The sequence below is a fragment of the Neopsephotus bourkii genome, unplaced genomic scaffold, assembly GCF_033783945.1.
Source record: "Neopsephotus bourkii isolate Nb327-2 ecotype Australia unplaced genomic scaffold, CSIRO-AGI_Nbou_v1 NB_1728, whole genome shotgun sequence".
Lineage (NCBI taxonomy): Eukaryota > Metazoa > Chordata > Aves > Psittaciformes > Psittacidae > Neopsephotus > Neopsephotus bourkii.
This window is the reverse complement of record NW_026902202.1, coordinates 302,167-329,752: the sequence shown is the minus strand read 5'-3', so window position 1 is coordinate 329,752 and position 27,586 is coordinate 302,167. Positions and strand designations below refer to the sequence as shown.

At 38.2% G+C, this 27,586-nt stretch overlaps 1 long non-coding RNA gene and 1 pseudogene across 1 annotated transcript in view; both read left to right on the top strand.

The window, feature by feature from the left end:
• LOC133224843 (uncharacterized) overlaps window positions 1-27,586 on the top strand; it is a 287,272-nt gene that overhangs the window by 148,154 nt on the left and 111,532 nt on the right. The gene's annotated exons all lie outside the window — the stretch shown is intronic.
• LOC133224848 (U1 spliceosomal RNA) lies at window positions 5,058-5,194 on the top strand (annotated as a pseudogene).

Genomic DNA, 27,586 nt, shown 5'->3' with positions numbered 1-27,586 from the left:
TTCTAGCAGGGGTCTTTTTGAAGATTCACACTTACAACTAATATGTGTTAAAGCTGTTCAACTTGGCATTTTACAGCCTCGTTGACATTTTAAATATAGGTATTACCCATGACTATTAACCTTACAACTATTAAGGAATAAAAAATCTGCATACATATTTATTAGCTGAAAGTTATACTAAAACATGGGGTATTATAAAACAGTAAATAAAATACAATATGGAAAAATCCATCAATTCGGACATAACTTCACCAATTTCCCTGAGTACCAACATGCTTCACTTGTGATAAGCTGCTTAGGTCAGAATTCATTTCCATTCAGGTTTTGGGCCTCTTTGGAGATTTCTTGGCAGTACACATCTATAGGACAAAGTTGGGAGAATCCATTTAAGTATTAGGGTGTGGGTTGGTTGGTTGGTTTGTTTTCAAACCATGAGGGTGTTTTGACACTCACAGTGTGTTTCAATGAGCTTGCTTTCTAGAGCTCCAGCAAACGGAGATGATCCTTCACTAAACTGTGTAAAGTCTGTTTGTTACTAGGCTGTTGTCAGTTATGAAAGATGGTATTTACCTGTAGTTCCATTCATGGAAACAGGCTGTCTACTTCAGCCTCCTGCAGGAAGGAGACCTCCAGGGACAAAAGAAAGAACTTTTTTCTCTCAGAGATATTTGGTGTTTGACTGTCTGCAGACTTGGGAAGATATTGCAGTGTCTTTTATCAGAATAATGTGTTTTGAGCTTTTCTCTATGATCTTGATGTATTTTGGAATGTCTGTCCTTTCCTTTTTAAATGATAACTCAAGGAGAGGGGTTTTTACATTTAAGCTACTTGCATCTTAATTACTATTTAATTCTGTTCCTTAGGTGGCTGTCGCTTATTTTCTTATTACTTTTCTCTCTTCTTTATTATATTATCATCAAACTTCTCTTGAAGCTGTTTCTCTTTGGACTGCTTGCTTTCATGAATATGGATACCGTCCTGAAAACAAGTCTTCTGACCCACAGGCACTTTAACTCACTTCTAGTCTCTTCTGATCATTAGAGACTCTATTCACAAAGGGGAAAAAATACAACTGAAATGAAGAAATCCCCTTGGTGACTTTTAAAGGAAATGGGCATTGAAAGGGTAAAGCAGAGGTGCTGCATCCCTCAGTAACCTAGCCAAGAGATTAATAGCCAAGATAAAAATAGAAAAATATAATTATTCTAACTTCATTTCCTCTGTTAGAAAATGTAAGAGCAGGCAAGACCTTCACAACCCTGATTCCCAGGTTTGTATCTCCCTATCAGATTTGCGTGACTTGAAGCACATGGAAGCCTTGGTAGTAAAACTTAGTGAATAATTCATGGTGAATAGCTTCCTTGATGAATTACTGAAGCCTCTTTTTGTGTTTGTGTGGAAAGTTTCTAGCAAATGACAATTTCAACTTATGTATTATTCAAGTTGAATAGAGTGTTTTCTTTGGTTTGTTTGTGATTTTTGTGTTTTGGTTTGTGATTTTGGGGATTTTTTTTTTGTTGTTTGTTTGGTTGGTTGTTTTTTGGGTTTTTTTTTGTTTTGTTTTGTTTTTTTTATATGCTGATTTACTGAAAGCAGCTTTCAAGGTCCTAAGTAGTAAGAGATTCTTGACACTGTAACTGGTCCCCAGAGCCATGTGGGAGAGTTTGGCTGAACATGACCTGACATTTTCACTGAGGAAAAGTACTTGGAAAAGAGTCAATGCTTTGGTTTTCAGAGAGAGAGGAAGGAATGGGTTTGAAATTCCCTATAATTCCTTAATCTTTTTTCTTTGTGGGTCACAGAGGCATTGTATGGGGTATCATTAAGTAAAAGACTAATATAAGTTATATTGGCTGTGGGTAGATTTCATATTTACATTTCTCCTGTCAGATTCATACAAAGTAATTGTCTGCATGTTTACAGACCTATTAGGAAAGGGGGCAGACAGACCCCTATCTACTGCTTTTAATTGCTTTCATATTGGTACTACGTAAAGAGCATGTTTCAGTTTTATTTCCCCAAAATTGATTTTGCTCTGCTGTGTCAAGCAGTGTATCATTTGAACCTGAACCTTCATTGTTCATGGTGTTCACTTTATGTGCTTAAGTGATAATAAGAAAAAAAATTATGAGGATTTGTAAAACCAAACGTCTGCAGGAAGTGTGATGATACGCTGCCTAGTCTCATTGAACATATGTAGTAAGGGGCAGATCTGCACAGGACTGTGCAATGACGCCAACCTTAGTGAAGAAAAACTGTTTTTGGAAATGGGGAGTTGATAAAACTGTTTGGCAAGCTGAATAAGGGAAGAATATTTGGTAGTTTCTAGACTAGGCTCAGGAAATAGTGCTGAAACAGAGGTTAAACATAATAGCTTTGTACACAGTTAATTGTTGGGTTTTTTCATGTGACTTTGTGGACATTGGAGACTTAGTTCTTCAAGAGGGTCAAAGTAAGAGTCAAGGGCATTATTAGCAGGTAGGTAGCATTTGGGAGAGAGGAATTTGTAATAGCAAATCTTAGTAATTAATTTTCTAAATCTTTCTCTTCTGTTTCCCTGAGTGTTCTTACACTACTCACAGTGAGTTGTCTGTCTGTATAGAATTATTTTTATTTATGGAAACAAAGCAAATTGCCTTATAGTTACCATACTTTTGATTTTTGGCTTTTTAAATTTTTGGCTAAGTGTGGAAGGTGGAAAATTATGCCCTGTGGAGCCAATGTACCATGTCACCAGTTTGTAGCTGAGAAGACAAGTTCTTGTGTGAAGGAAGTATGTCTTTTAGCAGAGGTATCTTCAGAGCTCATCTTAGTCTGTTTTGTATTTACTGCTGAGGTGAAGAAATTTGTACTGCCTACGCAGGATATATTACTTTAATTAATGTGGGGAAAAATTAGTATTGCTGCTTTATATGTGAAACGTGTAGAGCTAGAAAAGAGTTGACAGAAATGGGATGCGATAAGTTAAGGGTGCAGTTTAACAACATGTCCAACCTATGTCACAAGAAATTATTTTGGATTTTACTTGACTTGTACTTTCTGATTTTCCTTAGAAAAGGAGTAGTTTCCATAGTAACAGCCACATTACATGGTTGTATACTTATGATACCTCTGAGATAGACCAGCATCACAAAGAAATATACTTCTCAATATGTCATGTAAAAATCCTGTACTTGTTAGTAAGAAAAATCTTATTTTCAGCAAACTGAGACACTTGTTCGAGGTTTTGAGGCTATGGTTAATTTGCTTAGACTCTCTTTTTCTCTTCCTCCCTCGTTTATTATAGGTGGTGCTTATATTACTGCCTAATAAGATGCCTGACACTTCCCATTATAGGCTTTTGTCTTCAGCTGCTTACAGCTTTACTAAATATTAACTGTTTAGACTCACACTTCCTGTTTTGGGTCTCTGCTTTGTCCAGATTCCATTTGTTGATGTTGCAAAGCAGCACAGGTATTTCTGAGAATTAGTGTGTATTTTTTTCTAGGTTAATCACTTAGTGGATTTTGTTTGAAAATTTTTATATCTCCTCTGGGCAAAAACGTAATGCAGGGTGTGCCTTTTACTGCGCATCGATTTCCCACTTCCTGCCCCCTGTCCTGAATTTTCACTCAGTTATAAATATCTGCAGTCTCTCAGTATCCATGCTATCAATTTTTGAATGCTGCTGGGAGATCCAGGTAACATGCTACTAAGGTATATGTGTATTCAGTAAGTGTATAAGTATATAGAGATAGAGTGCATGTATTTATACACTTAAATGGGTTCCACAGTTGTTTGGAGAATGATAGGTATAACAGTACTATTCCATTCATGTCAGTAAGGGATCAGATGAAGATATTAGAATAATTATAAAATGAAGATGGGACATAACTCTGGCTCTTAAGGTTTCAACTAGTCAGTGAAGAATCCAGAGTGGTAAGGAGCTGAGTAGTCTGAGCATCTAATTTGCAACCTGTTCAGAAGCTGCCATGGAGACTGTTAATACCTCAGACATTTCTTAATGAATTTTAAAAACAATGTGCACTTGGTTACTGCAGTCGAATGCTGTATTGTGATTCATTCTTGTCACAAAATGTACTGAGGCGCTATTTCTGAGCCCAATGCTGTTCAGTGCATGCAGAATTACCTCTCAGCTTCATGGTGTAACACACCAAGGAATTAAAGGAATTTTCTTATGATGTGTTAGTATAGCAGTATTACTTATTTTTTTTTTTTTTTTTTCAAACTGTGAGCTCTGTAGACATATTGCTATGCTATAAAATAATGCAATGTCAAGATACCCAACTTAGCTCTGGAGTACTAGTATGGCTTTTTTTTTTTTTGGTGCAGTACTCCATCACTGTTAAGTGTAGTTAATTTGGCTGAGCCACAGCACTGCATAAATACACATCCTGACACCTGAATTCTCTCTTTTATCATCAGCTTGGAATATTGCATAGAGTTGCACAAATCTAAGTTATGCATCATATGCCAAATCCCTTTTAGATGCCCATTTCTTCTGGCACCCAAAACTGGCAGAAATCTGCCTGCAAAGCCTGACAGAGACCCTCAGCTGTTTCACCTATCTGTTTTCTGAGGAGAACACGTGGGGTTGTAAAGGTCATGTCATTTAGTACAGAAGTGACAAGTGAACTGTTACCTGCTGGAGCCTCCTCCACGCTTCTTTCACAATTGCTACCTTGATTTGTCACTGGGGTAGTCTCCTTCAGTCACTTCCTTGCATAACTGTAGGGAGTGCTTTGTCATTTCACTTCCTAGTGCAGATCTAAAGGGCTTGGTTCATACCAGTGAACTGCTATTCCTAACCTGTCAGGCAGTGAACAAATCAAACTCAGTAATGCAAGCAAAATCCCAGTAATTCGTGAATCTCTGATGCACCAAAGATAGCAAAAGACATATTTGTAGATGGCCATAGGCTATGTTATACTATCACTATAACACTTTATTTTGACAAGCTAGCAGGTTCGTGGTTTTCTCCCTCAGAATTTTGATATTTCTCTAACTGTAACTGTGGCATTATTGTTTGGATTGTGTGTAATGGCAAGTTGTGGGAGATACTTACCTGACAGAGGAGACACCGCGATCAGGCAGGTGGTTTTCCCAGGACAAGGCTTATCCCCTGCACTCCAGGTGTGCTGAACCCTGTGACTCCCCCAAACGCAGGAAACTCAACTGCGTAGCTTTTCTTTTCTCATGGCCAGCAGGTCGAGGGAGGTGATCCTCCCCCTTTACTTGACCCTCGTGAGGCCACATCTGGAGTACTGTGTCCAGTTCTGAGCCCATCAGTACAAGAAAGAAAAGGAGCTACTGGAGAGTATCCAGCAGAGGACCACGAGCATGATCAGGGGTCTGTAACATCTCTCTTATGAGGAGAGATTGCAGGAGCTGGGCCTGTTTAATCTAGAGAAGAGAAGACTGAGAGGGGATCTCATTAATGCATAGCAATATCTCAAAGGTGGGTGCCAGGAGGATGGTACCAGACTCTTTTCAGTGGTGCCCAGTGACAGGATGAGGAACAATGGCCATAAACTAAAACACAAGAGGTTTCACCTCAACACGCGGAAGAACTTTATGTTGAGGGTGTCAGAGCACTGGGACAGGCTGCCCAAGGAAAGCCTGTGAAGTCTCCCTCTCTGGAGGCATTCAAAACCTGCCTGGATGCATTCCTGTGTAACCTGTTCTAGATGATCCTGCTTTGGCAGGGGTGTTGGACTGTATGATCTCCAGAGGTTCCTTTCAATTCTAATGATTCTGTAATTCTGTGATTTTCAGAGCACAGTGGAGACATAGCTTGGCACATAAGTGTACTTGGTCTGGATGGGAACATTGCTTGCTATTTTTCAAGTAATGACTTTTCAGGGAAACCAGAAAGACAACAGCACACAGTAGTCAACATAGAGGACCAGGCGTTGGTCTGTATTAGATCACTTCATCGGCCTTACTGAAACAATTTAGCTAGTCTTCTCTTTGCATTTCCTCTTTTAAGAACTGAGAAGCAGTGTATTGGACATGAGCAGAAATACAGCAGGAAAACAAATGTAAAAGTTCTGTAAGTCAGTTTTGGGACTGAGACAGGAAACCTTTGTGGAGGTAGCTGAGTGTGAGTAGTGTTCTTTGCAATGGATGATAATTTGAAAGCAAGCCTGGAAGGAAGAGCTGCAAATGGAAGTAAATAGTTTGCCTAGTTATTTCCTTTTCTTTACAACCGTCTTAGAATCTATCTCAGTGTTTTCTTCACCTCCTAAGTTGTTATTTTATCCAGTACAAAAAGGCATACTAATGGCTAGAAACTGAAGCAAGACAAATAAGTCTGAGAATAAGCGTAAGCTACTGAAGTGAGAGCAGTTAATCAGTAGTATAGTGTACCTACAGCTGTAGTGGGTTGTCTGTCACTTGCAATCTTTCAGTCAACATTGGACGTGTTTCTAGTAGATACACTTAACACAGAGCTTGATGTAGAGTTGACTAGATTAGAAACTATGGCCTATGTACACTAAAGCACCCCAAGAGATGAAAATTTCTGAGCCTTTTGCCAAAAGTCATATTTCTGTTGGCTGATTGATTCGGGTTCCCTAATTGACAGTGATTTTAATTTCAGCTAATATCAATACTCTCAAGTGAAACTATCTGAAAGTGTAGATTCATTCTTTCATCTAAATGAAAATAGGTAAAGGTATCAAATAAATAATATCTAATATTAAAGAACCAATATACTGTGTTAGCAAAGAGACAGTTCTTAATACCATATCCCAATATTACATCAGCATTAGCATAATTTTTTGTCCATAGAGAGTTCATTGACTTAAATTCTTCAGGTCTGTTTGCTGGACCATTGCCTTGGTTTTCCTTCACAGTTCTGAGGGGTGTATAATTTGCATCCAGAATGATGGAATTCACACCTCAAACAATACTGTATATTAGCATGAAAATGTGCATAAGGCACATGAAGGATCATAATACTCTGAGCCATAAAATGAACGATGAAATTCATTTCACTAAGTGTAAATAAACATATTCAGGTGAACAGAACACCTTCTCTATGTGTGTATGTATGTATATACATGAATATAAAGCAATGGCACTACACCAGCTATCCACACCAGGGAAGTGATGGCAGAGACCTATTTTCATAGCAATTGTGGGATACCTATGCTCTGTATTGTGCCTAAGGCTCTGGATCTTCAAAAGTGAAGACTAAAGGACTTACTGGAGCACAGTTTCTCTGCTTTCTTGTTTAAGCACATGTTTGCTTTGAGAGGCAAAGGTGTGTACCTAAGTCTTGGTTATGTACATAGCCAAGATGTGGTGAGGATTCTCACCAACATGTTGGAGCTGGGAAATGCTTGTTGTCCTCATGTTGTTAAAGGACCAATATAATGATTACTATGTTAAGGTTATTTTGTTAACGGCTATGGGAAGGAATAAAAATCACTTTACATCATTATAGGGTGTGTACTTTCTGAATTTTCATTCAGTTTTGATCATCCCATGAAACAATGAATAAAGCAGAGGAAGAAATAGTACCCTTTACAGGGAAGGATAAAAAAGGGTGAGGGAAAAATATAACAGTTTTCTTATAAGGAAAAACAAAGATTCTTTAGCTTGAAAAGGAATGACAGAGTGGAGACTACATGAGAGTTTAGTCAGACCTTCAAGAGATGATTAGGGAATTATGATACACTATTTCTCTTAATATAAAAAATAAAGGCACCCAGGCTTAAAGTGACCAAAATTGATTGGGCTTTTTTCCACAATAGTGTGTAAAAATTGTGTAATTCCATGCATGTGATGATGTCAATACCTAAAGAATTTGTGAGAAAGGTTCATAGCTCTTAAATACAGAAGTCTGGATGAATTACCTGGTTTACAAATTCCCTGAGTTACTGACCTTAAGGAAAGCAGTAAGATAATCAGAGGAGGTCAGATTCTGGTCTGGGGACTTTGCATAGGCATTCACTACTGACTGGTGGACTTAGTGGATCTTAGGCTTGAGGTATGACCATGCTGTTCCTCTTAATCGGGTAGTTTATTTTAAGTGTATTGCATTCAAAACAGTTGTGCTGATTTATACCAAGAAAAAGATCTATACAATAAAATATTTGCACCTGTTAGAGAAATTTTATCATTATGTAGTTATGTAACTATTGTTTCCCCTTAATGCTTTTATAGTGAAATATTTGTTTAAAATTACTAAATTGAGTCTATCTCTGTATTTAAGTTTCCATGTGAGATTTTTAAATAGTTTACATGAAAAGCAAAAGCACAAAATTACTTAAAATAAGTATGTGGCTTCTTTAGACTGTCCTCACATGACAGTAAGGACAACATGGCAAATGTCAAAGAAAAAGATAAATTCTGTATCTGCTATAAACCAAGCCTACTATATCACTTAGATAGCATTATGCCATTTTTCAGGCTCTATTATCAGAAAGGGAGTAATGATGAATTCCTGTGCCAATCAATCCTACAGGCTTGAATGGAAAAAAGAAAAAGAGGAGGAACAAATTACATGGGTAAATACCTCTTTGGTAATTTTTTTCTAACCACATAAGAAAGTTCTTTCATTTATAGTCTCTGATCATCTGCATTATCATGCTTACAATCCTTTTAGCTTCAGCAGTGCTGCTGTAGTGTGAATATATAATCATGCTTTATCTCATGGAAAGTCAGAAAAGAAGGTAGGAGGTAAGAAATAGATGCCAAGCAAATAGAAATAATGAAGTAATTGTTTTGTGTCTTGACCAATCTTCCTTCACCAAAGCAAACCTTGGTTGCAATTTGAAGTGAAATGTGAAACTCTGAGAAGTTTGTAATGCAAATATTTTGAAAGAAACAGAAGGCAAACATGAATGCACTTTTTTTTCCCTCTGATTAAAACAATATGCCATTTTGTGGTGAAATACAAATAGGTTCTAAATTATATTTCAAGTGAAAAGCTGCATTCCTTTAGTGACACATTATTCTTACTGAACCCAGTAACTCTGAAGTTTCTGTGTTTGCAAAAATACTTTTGGCATATGTTCTAAAGTGTCATCCCAGCTCTATGTCTGCTATTTATACTAAATTCCAGGATAATTTATAATCTGTTTCAAAGCAAACTGAAATAAATAGAAAAAAAACCTTGACTTTTAGAAGGTACGCACCAGACCTGTAAAGAATTTTTTTTATTATTTGATGGTTGATTTTGTGTGTCAGTGACACAATTCAATCCTTACAGTTTTGGCACAATACAAAGAAACAAACCATAAATATGTCCCTTTCATAGTTACAGACATGAAAGCACAGCAAGAAAAGTGGCACACCAGTAGTCACTAGGCTGTCACTAAAAGGAATGAACCTGGTTCTGAGGCCATAAGCACCAGACCATACTGCACCATACAGAGAAGTTTCATGCAGTCTTATTTTCTAAAATCATAGAATCATAGAATGCTTTGGGTTGGAAGGGACCTTAAATTTCATCTAATAAAATATTATTTTGCATAATGAACGTGTCTAATACAATCAATATTTGCTGCTCCCTAGCTGTATTTATGAACATATCTGATGTTTCATGTTTCATACCTGAAAACATGTTCATGTTTCATACATGAAACATTTCAGTAACTTGAGTATGAATGTTGCTAGTTGCCTTCTTCCAACACATGCCCATTGTCCTAAATGTGTAGAATGACATTCATGAAGAGACTAGCTTGTAGTGGCAGCTGCAGCTAAATGAAGTGCTAGTAATCAGTGAGAGAAAACCCAACAATGATCAGTGCCTCTGCATTTTTAACAGCATGTATTGTCTGTATCTGTCTTCAATTTTTATCATATGTAAGAACTTTAACAAAAAAAAGTGCTATAATTCTCTAGTTGGATAGTTCTCTTGTATCCTTAGACTTTTCTTGTTCTTTTAAAATCCCTCAGATACAAGAAACGAAATCACATCAGCTATTACTGTTTTAAAGAAGCCTTTGACACTGGCAGCTGTTTACCTGTTGTGTTTCCTTCCAATAGCAACGAATCTTCCTGTGTTTTGTGTAGCTATTGGAATTTCTTTAGAACATAATATGAAAAAGTAACCTGTATGGAACTGGGGAAAGGTGCAGACTCAAGAACTTTAGTCTGCAGTTGTGGTTCTTGTGGTCAGTTCTTGGAGATCTGTTTTCCCAGGGTGGAAAATCTCTCTCTCCAAAGTCTCCATCATCACTGTGCTGGCAGAGCCTGCTCTAAGGATAAGCAGTCATGTCATAAGGAGAGCTGTTGTCTGCCTTTTTTATGGTTAGTGGAACTTTTGAGAGCTGAGAACTGAAATAAGGCCATTTGTGACCACTATTCACTACTGGTCTTTGGTACTTCGGTGGCTTTTGCTGAGTGGCTCTTGGCTTACTGTGGATTCCTACTCTGTATTTTGCTGCTTGTCCTTGTTATTCCCAAAAGCTATAAGAAAAACATTTCCTTTCCATGAAAGCTGTTCCTGTAGCTGTATCAGGAATACCATTTACTCACCACTGAAAAGTGACCTGTGCATCTGTGAAGGTCAAGTGTTTCATACAACGTGTCCATTAAGTGGTGCTTGCTGTGCAAAAAAAGCATATAAATTTGGGTCTCTGCCAAAAGATGCAGCTAGCTACTTAAACATAACTTGATGGTACTGTCTGCATGGATAAAGGATCTAGCCCTGTTCCTTTTGTGTAGGTAATTCTAAAATACTTACCTAAGAAAATTTTTACTCAATATCCCAATGCGACAGCCAGGAGATTTTAGCTACGTAGATCCTGTTGAAGGCAGTGGGACTGTTGCTGATAATGTCCCAGGTAAAACACCGAACATATTAGAAATTCTCTTCTGAATTATACTTTTGTACTTAGAAATCTTATAGATTTATAATATAATATTATGCAACATTTGACCTTCAGTGTGGTTATGAAGAAAATGACTCAGATGACCTAAACCTCCTCTTAGTTTGTAACTGTAGGTATGTCTGGATTGCTCTTAAAGTCCCTTGCCACTTGAAGTTTTTGAGCCTACAGAAAAATTGAGTGGCAAATGCTTGAACTCCTTCAAGAGGTGATAGTGGTGTAGCATTTGTCAGTTTAATATTACAGTTGTTTCAGTTGCACCTCAGATAATGTCTTTTCATTCACATTCGTTCACTCTGAATGTTTTTTCTGCATTGAAAATTACTAAAATTAACCATATCTGTTGTTCTTCCTAATTCCTGCTTAACAAATAGAAAGGACACTAATAAGACTACTTGTTTCTTTTTGCAGAGAGAGTATTAGAGGGAAAGAACTTGCCTATTTGCAGCAGCTTTGGTGAAAGCTTAGTATGACCTTTCCTTATACTCTATGCTGCACTGGTGCAGTAAGGAATTAGAAGTTCTAGGAAAAGAAATGTGTGAAGAGAAGTTACATCAGGAGTAGGCATTTTGATAGTTCCATTGACATCAAACACCTTTTTACAGCAATTACAGCCATTGCAGCATACCACTGGAGAAAAAGAGCAACAAAACAGAAAACCCAGAAACACCCAGTGTTTTGCCATCTCCCACCTCATGGCTGCCTGTATGTTTGTGAAGTGGGGAGTAACTTCTGTTGCTTCACAATGTTTACCTATTAAAGTCAACAATCTAGTTTTCCTTCTTCAAACTAAAATGAATTTGCCAAAGGGAAGATAATCTGTGGGGACTGAACTGGGACCACCTTTACCAGTGGATAAAGAATTGGCTGGATGGCTGCATGCAGAGTCGTGAACACCAGCTCAATGTCCAAAGTGAGGCACTGGAACAGGTTGCCCAGGGAAGCGGTAAATGTCTGTCCCTGGCATTGTTCAAGGCCAGGCTGGACAGAGCCTTGGGCAACATGATCTAAGGTGAGATGTCCCTGCCCATGACAGGGGAGTTGGAACTAGGTGATCTTAAGGTCCTTTCCAGTCTTAACTGTTCTATGATTCTATGACAGATAACCCTTAGAAACAACAGGGATTTGCCATGCTTATTTGTCATTTGGGGTTTGCATGTGCAGGACTGAAAGGCAAGCGCAGTTATAAGGCATACCAGTCGTCTTAAAATCCAACTGCGACTGCAGATTGGACATCATCATCATCTGCTAGAGGAAACTGCTCCTGGAGGTATGGCACAGGATAAAATAAGAACTGATCCTGACTCACTTCTTTGAAAGCACCTCATAAAGATTGTATACAAAATATACAGAATAAATAAAACACTTTTACCTTTGTTTAATAAACTGGACACAGATTTTTTCAGTGTATCACAAGAGTTTGGGGAACAAAGTATCACTTGGTCAAAAGTCACGTCAGAATGACTATAAAAGTTGACTGAACACTATAGGCTTTCAAGTGTACACAGCATCGTTCAATAGATCTGCCCTTTAGCTAGGCAGGGCTGCTAAACTGTCTGTCTGAGAGGTTAATATGTGGCAGTTTTCTTATAACTTTAATGATCTTAAAGGCTGAAGGAGGGAAAAGAGCCCTCAAACCTTCCTGTAAGACAGTTAGATTTGTGGCAGCTTTTCAACCCTGTGGCCTGCAGCGGGAAAAGCTAGCCAGTTGAAAGACTGGATCACCTCCCTTTCTTTCTGCTCTCTTCTGTGGTATAAGCTGATAGCCAGAGATTTCTCTTTGCTCTTCCTCCCTTCCATGCAGTGGGTTACAGTTAATACTTGTTACTGGCCTAACTTCTCCTGTTAAAAGCAAGTTAGACTTCCTATGACATTAGTTAAGGAGAGAGGTAAACAGTAACATTCAGCCTGTTGAATTGTCTTATCTGCCCTTGGTGAGATTTTGGTGTGACAATGATGGCAAATGTATAGATTTGAAAAAGTTCACAGATTACAGGAAGTACAGCATTAATCCTTTTCCCCTTACCAGTAGAGCTGCTGGGAGGTGCAGGGTTAAGGTTCCAGTAGCCAGAAGAAAGCTCGTGGATTTGGCAACACGTGGTGAATGGGAGGCTTAGAGAAATATAATTTTGAGTGTATAAGTAGTCTAGGCAAGCAATACAAGCTTAAATGTACTTCTAAGCTCTCCTCACAGCTGCAGACAGCATCCAAGGTGGCTGTGATCCAGAAGAGGAGTCTGAGGGTGAGCTTCCCCTTCTGTTGTCATTCCTTAGTTTCTGCAACCAGCTTGGAGACATCCAACCAGCCCCCCCCCCTTCTGTTCTCTGTCCTTGTTTCTTTTCTCAGATCTCTGACTCTCATGTACTTGAAGCCAGTGGCACCTGGTTCGCTTTCTCTCTGCCTCCTTCAGAGAATTTTTACTGTTTTATGGCCACATGTTTCTAAGCGTGGTGGTTTATTTAGGTTTTTTTTGGGTTTTTTTTTTTTTTTCTTTAATATCTATCAGTAACTGGAAGGAATAGAGGAAGAACAACTGGGAAAGGCATAGGGGAATGTGGGAAAGAGAGGGAAGACTTACTAGAATTAATTCCCTTATTTCGACATTGTCTTTTCAGTTCATGAAATGTGAAAACAGGAAAGGGCCACTGAAGGTGTCTCATATACCCTGCTGCTTTAGGCAGCATGAACCACAGCCGTGCTGTTCTTACCAGGTTTTGTCAAACCAGTTCTTGGAGGCTCCATGTTTCCCAGGCAATCCTTTCCAGTCCTTCAAAATCTTACTGTCAGGAAGATTTTGCTCAGTATACTACATAGCGGTTATTCCTTATTGCAGTCCAGGCTTGTTCCTTCTTGTCTTGGCCACTGTGATTACAGAAAATAGATACTGACTTTTTGTTGTAGGATTTTATTTAGACTTTATTTATATTTCCACCTAATTTTGTTTTCTACAAATAAACACTTCTTAAAAAATTTACTCTTCCCATCTAGGCTATTTTCTTCATTGCGTTCACCAGCACTCGTACTGAATAGTCCATATAGGTTGAAAACCACATATTAAGAAATAAGACATGCTTCTTCATCTGAGAGGTACCAGTGCTGCTTGGACTTGCTATTACTGAACTACTATCTTTTTGAATGGTACACCTCATTTCCAACATAATTTTAAGTTTTACCACTATTGTCCAGTATGTTTACAAATAGGTACTACTTCCCTAAATAATAATATTTTCTCCTACCACTTTCATCTTTTGTGATAATATTAAATTGTACCAGATCCAGGACAGACACATGAACAGCCCCATCTGGTAAACTTCAATGTAAGCTACTTTCACTTGCAGACGTCTAGCCAGCTTCATAATTCCTTTTCTGGTCCATGTTTTTCAAACTTACGTATATTCAGTGCTAAAAGTACTGTAAAGATGAAATGCAGTATTCACCACATTGTTCCCATCTTTTAGGTCTCTTTCTCTATCAGAAAAGGAATTAAGACTGGCTTGTGTTTACAGTAATTTTTTGTTTGTTTTGTTTTGTTTTTGTTGTTCGTATAATAGCTTATAAGTAGTGTTTCATTATTTGTTCCACTACTTTTCTTGAAACAGAAACTAAGCTGACTAGTCTTCCTGGATTTCACTGTAACACCTAATGGCTTTGTGATTTTTTTTTTCAGCCCATATCCAAATGCAGATTACATCTGGACCAGATACTCTCACTTGTTACTAACATAAATAATATTATATAAATATTATTCTCAATAAATAAGCATCTCTAGTTTTAGTTATCTTTAGCTTTAAACTGCTTGGCAAACAAATTTAACATAGTCCACTTACTGAGAGAACAGGAAAATGCTCTCTTTTTTTTTTTTCTCTTTTTGGGTTGTCTGAGTAGTTAGTATAATTATCAATATTTATAGTTACTATAATAATATATGGTATAATTTGCAAATTTGATTTTTATTCCCAAGCTTTAAAGATCCATTGTATGCTTAGCTTTAGATGCTGTAACGATAATAGCATCTACTTCTAGTATCCTGCTTTTCAATAGGCTATGATTTACAAAGAATATCAGTACCAATGTTCAAGTTTTACAGCTAGAAAGTCTGCAACAAAGGTTACCAAAGATGATGGGCCCTGTTGTGTTTTCCTGCATCCTTGTCTATCCTTTGATGCAAACAACTTCTTATCACTGGGAACTAAACATTGAAAATGATCTTTTATAGCTTGCAGTTGGTGGCTTGAAAACAACTTATAAAGTAATAACTGTCCTGGTAAACATACCATGACAGAGAAAATCACAGTTTTTGCAAATGTAACTTTATTTGTGTAAATGCCATCCAAGTCCTCAATTTCTCCCAAGTGCTCTCAAAACACAATCAATGAATCCAGCTGTTGTTAATCAGTCTTAAGATTGATGTTTGAAGCAGAGAGAGAAAAGGGAATTTGAATACTTTCTCTTGTGTGGCATCTGCATGTATGTTGTACTAAAGGGGGCTTTGCAGGGGCCTGTCCTAGTTAGAAATGCAGTTACTAGAAAACCACTGGAAAGCCTTATACAACATGATAATATGTTTTATTTTTATATGATAATAATGTTAGCAGGTATAGATGGGTGACAGACTGGCTGTATCATAGAATCATAGAATATTTAGGGTTGGAAAGGACCTTAAGGTCATCAAATTCCAACCCCCCTGCCATGGGCAGGGCCACCTCGCTCTAAACCATGACACCCAAGGCCTCGTCCAACCTGGCCTTGAACACTGCCAGTGATGGAGCATTCACAACCTCCTTGGGCAACCTATTCCAGTTCCTCACCACCCTAACAAGAAAGAATTTCCTCCTTATATCCAATCTAAACTTCCCCTGTTTAAATTTTAACCCATTACCCCTTGTCCTATCACTACAGTCCCTAATGAAGAGTCCCTCCCCAGCATCCTTGCAGGCTCCCTTCAGATACTGGAAGGCTGCTATGAGGTCTCCACGCAGCCTTCTCTTCTCCAGGCTGAACAGTCCCAACTTTCTCAGCCTATCTTCATACGGGAGGTGCTCCAGTCCCCTGATCATCCTCATGGCCCTCCTCTGGACTTGTTCCAACAGATCCATGTCCTTCTTATGTTGAGGACACCAGAACCGCACACAGTACTCCAAGTGAGGTCTCATGAGAGCAGAATAAAGGGGCAGGATCACCACCTTCGACCTGCTCGTCACGCTCCTTTTGATGCAGCCCAGGATACGGTTGACTTTCTGGGCTGCAAGTGCACATTGAAGCCGGCTCATGTTCATTTTCTCATCGACCAGCACCCCCAAGTCCTTCTCCACAGGGCTGCTCTGAATCTCTTCTCTGCCCTGCATGTAGCTGTGCCTGGGATTGCTCCGACCCAGGTGTAGGACCTTGCACTTGGCATGGTTAAACTTCATGAGGTTGGCATCAGCCCACCTCACAAGTGTGTCAAGGTCCCTCTGGATGGCATTCCTTCCCTCCAGTGTATCAACCGAACCACACAGCTTGGTGTCATCGGCAAACTTGCTGAGGGCGCACTCAATCCCACTGTCCATGTCAGTGACAAAGATGTTAAACAAGACCGGTCCCAACACCGATCCCTGAGGGACACCACTCGTTACTGGTCTCCAGGTGGACATCGAGCCATTGACCACAATTCTTTGTGTGTGGCCATCCAGCCAGTTCTTTATCCACTGAGTGGTCCATTCATTTCAGTATCAGTTCAGATTAAAAGGTTTATTAGTATTATGCAAGGATATGTTGGTTTTGAGACTGGTAAATGGAAACAATAAAATCCTGAGAAGTGGGGAGAATGAAAGGGACTGTTAGGCTTAATTTGGTGAAAGAAAAATAGATCCTCCTCTCCCTTGTGTAGTTATTTTACTGTGCCATATTATTCCGTCTCATTTCTCTTTTTAGCTGGCTTGCATAGCTTTTTCTTTTGCTACAGTATTATACATTTTTTATCTGAAAAACAGTCTCAGGCTATGCTGGTGTTTCAGCAGGAAGCAGTCATTGCCACTATGACAAAAGCTGATTTCTAAATCTGGTTCTTGTTGTTTTTTATTTTTTGTTGTTTGTTTGTTTGTTTGTTTGTTTTTCTCTCTTTGTAGCAGATTAAAATGAGTGAGGCTTGGATTTTAACAGCTCTACTTCATCCTAGTTAATTTTATGTTTCCTTAGAAAGCACATTTTTCATTATCTTTAATATCACTATCAAATTATGGTCAAATGACACCTTTTGAAGACAGGAGGGGTACCTCGTAAACTGTCCCCCACCAACAACATAATGGAATATGCTGTAAAATGCACTACTATTTTAAATATTCCAACCATTTTCCATCTTTTTTATTATCTCCCAGAAGACATACTTTTTAGCAAAGGTTGCTTAAGCAGTCCAAAAGCAGTCCAAAATCTTAGTATTTGATGCTCTGAATCAAGAACTGTAGCAGAATGGCAAAATCTTTGATCCTCAGAGGCAATTTGTTCTGTTGAAACAAATACATCAAATCATATTATATGTTGTTTGTACAAATGACTTGGCAGTGTGTTATGATGGATGGAGTGAACTTGAGATGCTTGCATTTTGTCCTTGTTTTTGCTGCTACTTTTGATGAAGTCTTAACCAAGTCATTTCTGTGCCTCAGTTTACCAACAGCTGTCATTTGGCTTTGTTATGTTAAGGCCTGTATAATATTTTCAATTAAATGTTTTGAATAAAAGACTATGCACTGCAAATCCTTCCTACTCCAGGCATTGAAAGGATAATACTTATTTCTGCTCAGTATTTTAACCATAGATATTTTTTAAAAGTAGAATCTCATAGATAAAATGCCATTAAGGGCTTTTTTTGTGAAATAAGATGAGAATACAAATTTATTGATAAGTCTGAACTTTGCTTTAAAATGATTTTGCCCTAAGAAGGTGACAAAGGAGAAAAGAACACTTTAGAAGGAAAGCGAGGGCATTTTGTCCTAGCTAAACCATTAAAATTCTAGGAGGTGAGCACTGGCATGTTGAAATGTGGAAAACTGAAGCAAAACCAAATTGTTTTATTTGTTGATGTTCACCTGTTTTCTTTACATGATGTATTCTTCAGAGTTAGTGGAAAACGGCCATCCTCAAGCAACAAACCAGAGATATTTTGAGTGAGTGTGTGTTAGAGTATATCTTCAGTTGTTTGACCCAAAGAAACTGAGGTGGTACAGGCCTTTGCGGACAGAAATCTGAGTCCTGGGAGTATAGATTGTGCTAAAGTAGGGAGAGAGAGAGTTTCTCTCTCATTCATCAGGTTTCACTACAGCTTGTGAACAGTTTCTTGGAAAAATGATACTTTTTCCACAACACTTTTTCTCATTCATTTACACCTTCTTTGTGCACTTCTTACTCTCTCATGCTGCCTCCATAAATACATTGCTTTCTCTTTCTCCTCTGCAGTGCTTGTGGAAACATTACTCTGTGAGGTGCAGGCTCTCTGCACAGCAGCAATTTGCCAGCTGCTTGGAAAAAGCACTGGTTTATAGTACTTCACACAGTAAGAGACTGAAATGATCCTAGTGCTCTTCCAGAAGGTTTGCTTGCACCTCTTGCTGTAAAACTGCTTGAGCTAAAAATGGTCACAGTCTTTACAGTTCATCAGATTTCTCAGGTTAGTTAAAATTATTATGAATTCCTGAGATTTTTGTCAGCTGATCTTTGGGTTCTTCTGCTTTTAGATCTTAACAAAAGATTAATAATACCATCTAAAAAAAAAAAAAAAGAAAAAAAGAGTCAATATGTTTGGCTGATACTTGACTGTATGAGTGGAATCCTAAACTTCTAAAAGAGGAAATTACTTTCTCGCCCTTGACCTTTCACATTGGCCTTTATAGCTCTTGTTGCACCATTTCCAGTCTTTGACAGTTTGAAAGTGGTTGCAAGGGATGTAATTTCTCCTGTTTGTTAATGTTTCCTGTTTGCACTTGAATGATTCTGTGTTAATGTGTAAGGGGCAGAAGGCCTGAACTTTTTCCCATAGTTCAGGCTATTTTCCATAACTTAATCTGACCCCTAGACTGCTGACAGGATGGCTGTGAAAAGGTACCTGACAGACTAGACAGTAAAACTTTAAGAAGAAAGCTGTTTGTTACTACCAGGTGTTTTCTGTTCCCTATTTAACCATCTGCTGGAAAACAGCTTTGCCTTGCTAGCCTTATGCATTTTGGCCCCCCTCACCCTTTTTTTTTCTTTTTTCCACCTAGTAAACATGTGGAAAATATGGTCAAGGAAGCATATGAAAAGGGGAAAATATTAGAATTGTGTGTAGTCAGTAGAGAATTGTTATAAACTGAGTCATTGTGAGACAGAGGAATCCACATTTTCTCTGTAAATAGCAGGACAACTATCTTGGTTAACAGGAAATAATGTATACTTAAATGAGCAAGTTATTTCACTTAAATCCAGTTTATTTGTGTATATCACAAGCAAATATTGGCTTTAAGATTATTTGACTTCATCCAGCCATTTCCTGTGGAAATGAGCACTGTAACCTTTAAAGAAGAAAGCTTATACAGTTGAGGTATTTTGCAGCTGATTCCTCTTTCTCAGTATTAGTTAAGATGCATGGTTAGAAGATGCCTCTGTCAAAAAACTATTATGCCACCAGGCTGTAACAAAGATGGAACAGGGAAAAAAACAAGTGGTTGAAGTATTAGTCATACAGCCTTCTGCTCTTTTCTTGTCTGAGATTGTGTTCTGTGGGACTATCAGTCAACTGAACCAGTGGTAAAATGATGACTAGTGTGGTGACTGTGGGCAAGCATAAGGTAGTTTCAATGAAAGGTAAGTGGTGATAATGTACGTTTTTATGTGACGCTCTTCATGCAGAGTTTCCTGTTGTGTTTTCAGAGACTGCACTTTAGAGAGTTCACTACAATGTTATACAGACAATTAAAAATGTAATTAGGAAGATGGACTGTGGAAAAAGCAAGTAATTAACAAGTAAAAGCACAATGAGGAAAAGAAATATTTCTCGTAAGCAGGTGCAGGGAGGGAGAGGGAGTCAATGCTTCATCACAGAAAGAGAAAAAGCATTCTTAAAAATCAATCCTAAGTTGACTACTATAGGAAGGGGTAGAGCAACTAATGAACTGAGAGAAATGGAAAAATAAGATTAGCAGAAATGATGAGGAGGGAGTGTAGGATTTCTTCCTTACTCTGGGTTCTTGTACTTACTGGGTACACAGGAAGCTTTTCAAATGGTCTCAAGAGATGCATTGCATAACCAGTCATCTCCTGCCTAGATGCCTGTCACCCAGACTCCTGGGTTTCTATCTGGGGATGAATCCAAACAATTTTTCAGACTTTTAAAAGTTTGCTATGCTTTCCTTATGTAGATATTGAAATCACTGTTGGGAAAATATGATAGGTAAATGATCATATTTAGAATGGTTTCACTCACTAAGAGTACCCTGGAAAAGACAGAGAAATTCTGATGAGCTTGCAGGGGGATTTCAATAGACACGTACTTGGCTGGTGGAAACTGTCTTAAGTGGCTAATCAGAGGTCTTCTTAGCTCTGTGAGTTGGAGAGGAGAATCTATAAATTAGAAGCAGACTATTTGTGTCCTCTTAGGATCCCCTGATTTAATTTACAAACAGCAGATGTATTACCTCCAGGCTGTACCACTGAATGGTGGTATTTATCCCTATAGGGGTTTCCCTGGAGTGCGCAGATGACTGTATAAGAGTAGTGATGTTGCAGGAGTGTTGTGAAGTCTCCTTAATATGATGTTGTGACTTTATGTCCTGTGCCCACTGTCTAGAGACCATAGCAAAATGGGCCAAGACAGCATCAGAAAATGAAGCTTTCTATGTAAAGTTAGGAACTTTAATTTTAGAAGTAAACTGAATTTTGTTAAATAAAACTAAATTTAAATTTAATTCTTCTGGTTACTAGGTCTGTGATGGGTGATATCATCTTTAATTAGCTTCTTCATTTCAGGCTTTACTAGTGCTTTTGTTACTCATTTTTATGTATTCATTCATTTATTCTGTTTAAAAATTCATAAATTCTAAGACCTGAAACATACTTGTTGCTTTTCAGCTTCAGCATACGTATATGCTGCTTCACTAGAATTAGAGGTGTGAATTTTCATCCATGACCTTAAGAAGACCAGAGGACTTGCAGACAGAAGAAAAAATGAGGCCTGTGCTAGGAAAAGAGAAAATAAAACGGTTTGTAGTAAATGAGTCGCTATTGTTGACTCAGCAATAAAGTAGAAAGGATTAATTCTGGGTAAAATGGAAAGGGAAAACTTAGGAAGAAAATAATATTATTCACAAAATTCTGAGTAAGGCTCTAAAGAAGAGTTTAAAATTTTGTAATTTGAACAAAGAGGCCAAATCTTTCTACCTAGAGCTAGTGAGAAATGTTGTGTCTACTGTGCAAGAGCTGAACCAGTGTGCAGTTCTGCATTTTACACTGTTGGATAAAACTAGAAGCAAATAGTCCTCTTTGTTGCCCTGATTCTGTAGGAACTTGTTCTAGATGGGTACTGAAATCTCTGCTTCCAGATATTTTCCAGATTTTTAGTTCATTAGTACTAATTAGAACTCATTGTGTATTGTTATTGCACTTTTATATTGCCATAAAAATCATTAAACCTCTACAGAATTATTCAACTGTACCCTAATATAAAAATTCAGCAGCAGTGCATATAAAATTAATATATTGTCAGTCAGCTAGGAGTGGAACTGGGAGGTAATGGTTTTGTTTTACTTTTGTACCTGTTTACAGCCCAAAGCTACTAAAACAAAGCATATGCAGGAATTAAGTATGTAGAGGTTCGCTCATAAGACCAAATGTAGTTAAGCACTCCTGCGTACAAAGCAGACCTATTTCAGCTGTGCTTCTGTATATTTTTGTCTTCAAAACACCTTTGCACTTTTGCAGTAAGGTCATGTTTATTCAAACTCTGTGCATATATTTAATTTAAATAAGTAGTATGTGCTCATGGATGATCTTTAAAAATTTCTGTAATAGTAAAAGGGTCAGGGGTTTAAGTATTATTTGTTATGGGTTATTCAGGTCTTGCTTTGTATTTCCTGTCCAAAGCAGTTAAATCAGTCTTAATTAAAATACTTATTAGTCAATAGAGTTAATATGTCCCCTTACAATCAGTTATTTCTACTAAATTTAGGATTGTTAGTTCTGCAGACATTTATCCCTTTTATTCAGAAAAGATGTATAGAAATGTTTATTGTGATAATGAACTGTAGACTTGAAAACAAATCTCTCAGTTTTGTGGCACTAATCTATAACAAATACTTCCTGCTATAGGAAAATCATCTTAACATTTTGACCTCTACAGTATTAATTAGTTATTTCTTTAGAATTAATTCCTCTAGTGATACTGGAAAGATTTATTGTTTTGTAGGCGAATTAGGGAAGATAAGATGCCTCTGACTGGATAGTTTACTTCCAGTTAAGAAGTATATAAAGCTTGCTGATTCCTTGCCTCTTTCAATAGTTCTGTTTATTTTTCTATTCAGACATAGAATTTGGTAAGAACTGCAATAAGTAACATAACAGGCATAGAAATGTTATTTCGAGTTTTGTAATATAGGTTTGTTTTTTTGTTTTAATCCAGAAATTTTATTTGGCAAGGGGAAAAGTTACTTATACATCAAGAATTTCTAGACTGGTTTGCCTAAGTCCTGGTCAAAAAGTCAAGTTCTTGCAGGGGTGAATTCAATGCAATATGTTGAATGATTTTGAAGTATTCTGGTTCTGACACTTCATTCCCATGGCATACATCTGTGGGAAGTGCCTGCGCATATATGTTCGTGTACTTGTCACATATTTGATGCTTCTGTTAACAGAGACAGTCTTAAAGTGGGTAATTCTTTTGCAGCAAAGGCACATTAAGATCTCTCTTAGACATGGGACATGATTATTCTGAAATACCATTGTCCGAATATCTGATATTGCGTATTTGTACAAAGCAATGAATCTTGAAACTCGCTTGGAATAGTCCAATTTATATGAACTTTGGGGCACTTTTACTATTTTTATTTTTAAAGGTGTTGTCACAGGGTGGGTGAATGAGTATTTACCTACTGTTTTAAGAAGAGCTTTTTTTGCATCTTGAGAAATGACAACAGATACTGGCTGATATGAAAAAATACTATATAAAGGCCAGACTTGCAAAATATCGTAAGGTTATTAACTGTATCTTGTGACTTCTCCTACTATTTTTTTTTCTCTTGTTAAAACACACTTTAGAACCCCTTAAGGCATTTTTTGTGGGAGTGTGTGTGTTTCTTCTCCACTTGTTGATTTTGCATACTAACTTATTGAAGGCAACGTAAAAAAGCCCACCAAGCAGAAGTCTTAATATGGTAGAAGTATCTTTAAAAGTTTATTTTTCAGCAGAAAAGAGGCATTATATTGTGGTTTTCCTACTTCTATCCCTAATACCTCAACAAATATACTTTTTAAAAAAAGTAATGTTTCTTTTTATTGCCAATCATCTGACATGAATCTAAAATGTGAAAATTAAGCTGCATCCTTCTCATTTTTTAGTGTCACCACCAGCAAAGGTACTGGAAGTAGGGAAATAGGAAGTTCTTCCTTCCAGGCTCTAACATTAAGAAATAGCTGGAGTTTAAGGACCAAAGTGTTTGATAAGGGAATTCAGCTCATGTTCATGGGTATGTTAATTCCACAGTGTGTGAAGTGGTAAAGCATGGTGGAAATCTCTTGCTGTCCACTAAGTAAGCTTTTTTTTGCACTTAAAATTACACTTGGAGAAGACCTTTTGAATAGAAAGCTGCTATTATAGTATGATTTCTCTTTTGAGTACACTTATTCTTTAAATAGAAAAAAAAATTGTTCCAACATTGCTGAAAATGCAGTAGTAGAGTGCAGGATTTTGCTAACTGTATGGGAGATCAGCATGGTAAATATAATAATTAATGGATATTTTAAGGGAAATTCAGAGACAGAAGTTAAAGAGTTAATTTTGTGGTGGATTGACCCTGGCTGGATGCCAGCTACCCACAAAGCTGGTCTATCACTCCCCTCCTCAGTGGGACAGAGGAGAAAAAGTAGAATGAAGGCTCATGGGCTGAGATAAAGGACAGGTAGAGACCACTCACCTATTACTGTCACAGGCAAAACAGACTTGACTTGAGGAAATCAGTTTATTACCAATCAAATCAAAATAGGAAAATGAGAAATGAACCCAAATCTTGAAAACACCTTCCCCCCACCCATCCCTTATTCCTGGGCTTAACTTGACTCATGAATTCTCTGGTTCTCTCTGACCAGTGGTGCAGGGGGACAGGCAATAGGGATTGTGGTCAGCTCACCACATGTTGTCCCTACTGCTACTTCCTCCTCAGGGACAACTCCTCAGTTCTCTTCCCCTGCTCCAGAGTGAGGTCCCTCCTATGGGAGACAATCCTCCACAAACTTCTCCAATGTAAGTCCTTCCCACAGGCTGTAGTTCTTCACGAACTGCTCCAGTATGGGTCCCTTTCATGGGGTACAGTCGTTCAGGAACAGATGGCTCCAGCCTGTCTCACCACAGTCTTCTTCATGAGATGCAGGGGAACCTCTGCTCCAGCATCTGGAACACATCTTCACCCTCCTTCTGCACTCTCCTTCTGTCTGCAGACACTTGGTGTCTGTAGAGCTACTCTGCCAGCTGCGGTTGCTTCTGCACAGAATATTTTCCTCTTTAATACGTTATCCCAGGGGCACTACCACCGTTGCTGATGGCCCGGCCTTGGCCAGTGGTGGGTGTATCTTGGAGCTGGTTGGCATTGGCTCTCTTTGATGCAGGGAAAGCTTCAAGAGACTTCTCACAGAAGCTACCCCAATAGCCCCACCAATACCAAGACCTTGCCATGCAAACCAAGTGCAATTTTGTAAAAGTGAGATATATCAGTTGCTTTTTCTGAGACACAAAATGGTACAGCTACTAATCAGCTTTTGTGCATTATGAGACTATAATCCTTTGTACATCAAAATTATTCAATTGAGTGATAGCAAGCTAAGAAAATGAGGGAACTAAAATCTCTGTAAAAGATTAGCAGCACAGAAATTGGATCGCAATGCTCACTTCTGGCCTCCAGGTTCAGCTGCATGTTTCTTGGTTAATACAACCCGAAAGGAGTTAATTCTCTTCAAAGTATCAGGAGAGAAAAATCATGAAACTGATATTTCAGACAGCTTTTTGGCACTGAGGAGGATGAAAGAGACAAACCTATAGACTTACCACTCTTCATACTCAGGGAAATCCTGTTGCACCTGTTAGGTTTTTAGGATAGTACCAGGGTAACTGTATTGCTGGAAAGGGTACTTGTAAATGTTGCTCAAATGCGTGGTGCTCACAAGAAGGCTCCCCACCTCTATTTCTGCCCTCTTCCCCTCCTGTGCCCCAGACCTAGTGGGAGAGATTCCAGTTGTGCTCTCTCAGCAAAGACATCCATTAAATGTGAAGTGAATATGTACAGAAATTGTCTCACCAAGTCATTTATTTGATTTCTTATGACACCTAAGGGTAGTTAACATGCTGACTGATCTGGGGGTGATAGGTGTGGGCTTCAAGTAATAGGTAATGAACATCTTGAATTATGCTTTAATAAGCATCAAATTTCAATGTATATATAATATAATGCCTGGAGGAGGGTTTGTTGAGTCTTGAGATGGAGCTGTAATTCCATCGATGAAGGTTCAGGGAGCTGTGCTGCCTGAGCAGAGAGACTTAGCTCTGTTGCCTTAGACTTCCCTCTGTTGCTGTGTCATGGCCTTGCCTCTCTCACAAGATTTAATACTGTGTTCTTTTTTACTGCTTGTCTTTATTAATTTATATTAGTTGTTCCTTAATGAAAGCCCAAACAGTTGACATAGTCTTTGGATTTAATATCCTTTTTTAGTGTTACACAGTAGGCTATTTCAGATATATCGGGGATGTGCTTCTGCTTATTGCGCAATGTGGAAAAGTAAACAGCCTGTGAACCCTCACCACTGTGAAAACCCCTTTTTGCTTGGTCTTTGTAGGGGATTCACAGTTACACATCTAAGTAATTCAAATTTCAACGTAAATCAAAGTGTGGTGGAACAGTGCATTTTACTGGTGATAATAAAACTGGCATGCAGTGCTGGTGCTGAGCACCCCCTTAAGGGTTTTCCTTTGGAATGGTTTTACTGAGGTTGTATGTGGTTCAATGAAGGTTGAAAACAGGCTGGAAAACTGAGCAGTAAAATGCAGTCAGGAGGAACCAACCCAAAGACTTAAGGTTTAGAAGTAGTATGGAAGTCAGACATACTTACTGGTAGCAATAGAGAAGAGTCTGTCAGAAGAATATGAGGACTATGCTTTGTCTGTGTACAATGCTGAAATGCACACAGCTTGGGCAGTAGCGTTTACATAGGTAAACGTATGGCAGAGATGAAAGCTGCATCTCCTCCGTGGTGCTCTTGAGACTGTGTATGCAGAGAGGAGCCCTGAGATGCAAAAATGTTACCCTCTTTTGCCAACAGTAAAAGACAAAAAGTCTTAGAAAGTAATTTTGGAGCAGTAGTTTTTAATTTTTATAGGCTTTGAAAAAATCTTTATTTTTTAAAATAATCATAAAAATAGCCCAGTTCTTGCCTAACGCAGCATTATTTCGTAGTTGGGCAAGTTTTGGGCTGTGAGCAGAGGAAAAGATCTTAACGTATTGTATGTCTGCTTAGCACTTTTCCCTTAGGCAGAATATAGATTTGTTTTTGTTTCTACTCAGTGTGCTTTTTTGTTTTTGTCTGGATAATCCTGTGAAGCTTGAATCATCCGCGGCCCTGGCTCTGTTGTTTTACTTCTGCTATCTGGGACACACTGGCTAATTTTTATTGTTTTTCTTTTTCCCCTCCCAAAGTGCAAAACCAGCAAATGGAAGTTTTTATCTTTTAAAGTCACAACAGTAAGGTGCAGTGCCTGGTCTCTAAATCTGGCTTGGCAGAATCCCCACGCTTTCAGAATCACAGCCTAATTTCAGCCAGATCAATGAAGAGATTATTAAATAACTGAGCACTTCCATTTGAGGAGCTTCACATTTGAGGCACTTTTTACTTTCACCTCTGACTTTGGCACCACTAAAACAATCAATGCTGACTCAAAAAATATAGGCAGTGAGAAATGTTTATCTTCTGGGGGATAACTGCAGAATGATCTCACTATTGCGATTCTTTGTTAGTGAGCAGGTAGGACATTCCCTGCATTCCATTTATTTGTTCAGATCCTTTTGCACTGTGAATAAAACTTTCAGCAATTTTACCTGTCATCTTAGATGATTTAATCTCACTGTTCCTTTCTCTTACAGCTCCCCTTCTTCCCCTAGTAATCTTCCTCCTCCAAGTGTCCTACCAGTGCAAACCTCCTCCCACTTGCAGGAGGACCCAGTTGTAAGAATGGGAAGAAGTTCGCTCCTGAGCAGTTTTTATCCTTGATTTATCCCTTCAGACCAACATCTTAATGGCTTATTATACAAACCACCATCACTGGTATCAGTTTCTACTGCTTGCTGACCCTCCTAGCCTCTAACTGATGCTCAGAATAAAAAGAAATTCCAGTTGAGTCTTTCAAGTAGTTTGCATGTAATTGGTTGCCTAAATGAGTAAGCTGTTCTTATTATTTAATAACTGTTCGTAAATTATCATATTTTTAACAGTCTAATTTATTTTTTTTTTCCTGAGAAAATATTACCAGTTTCTGTCAGGCA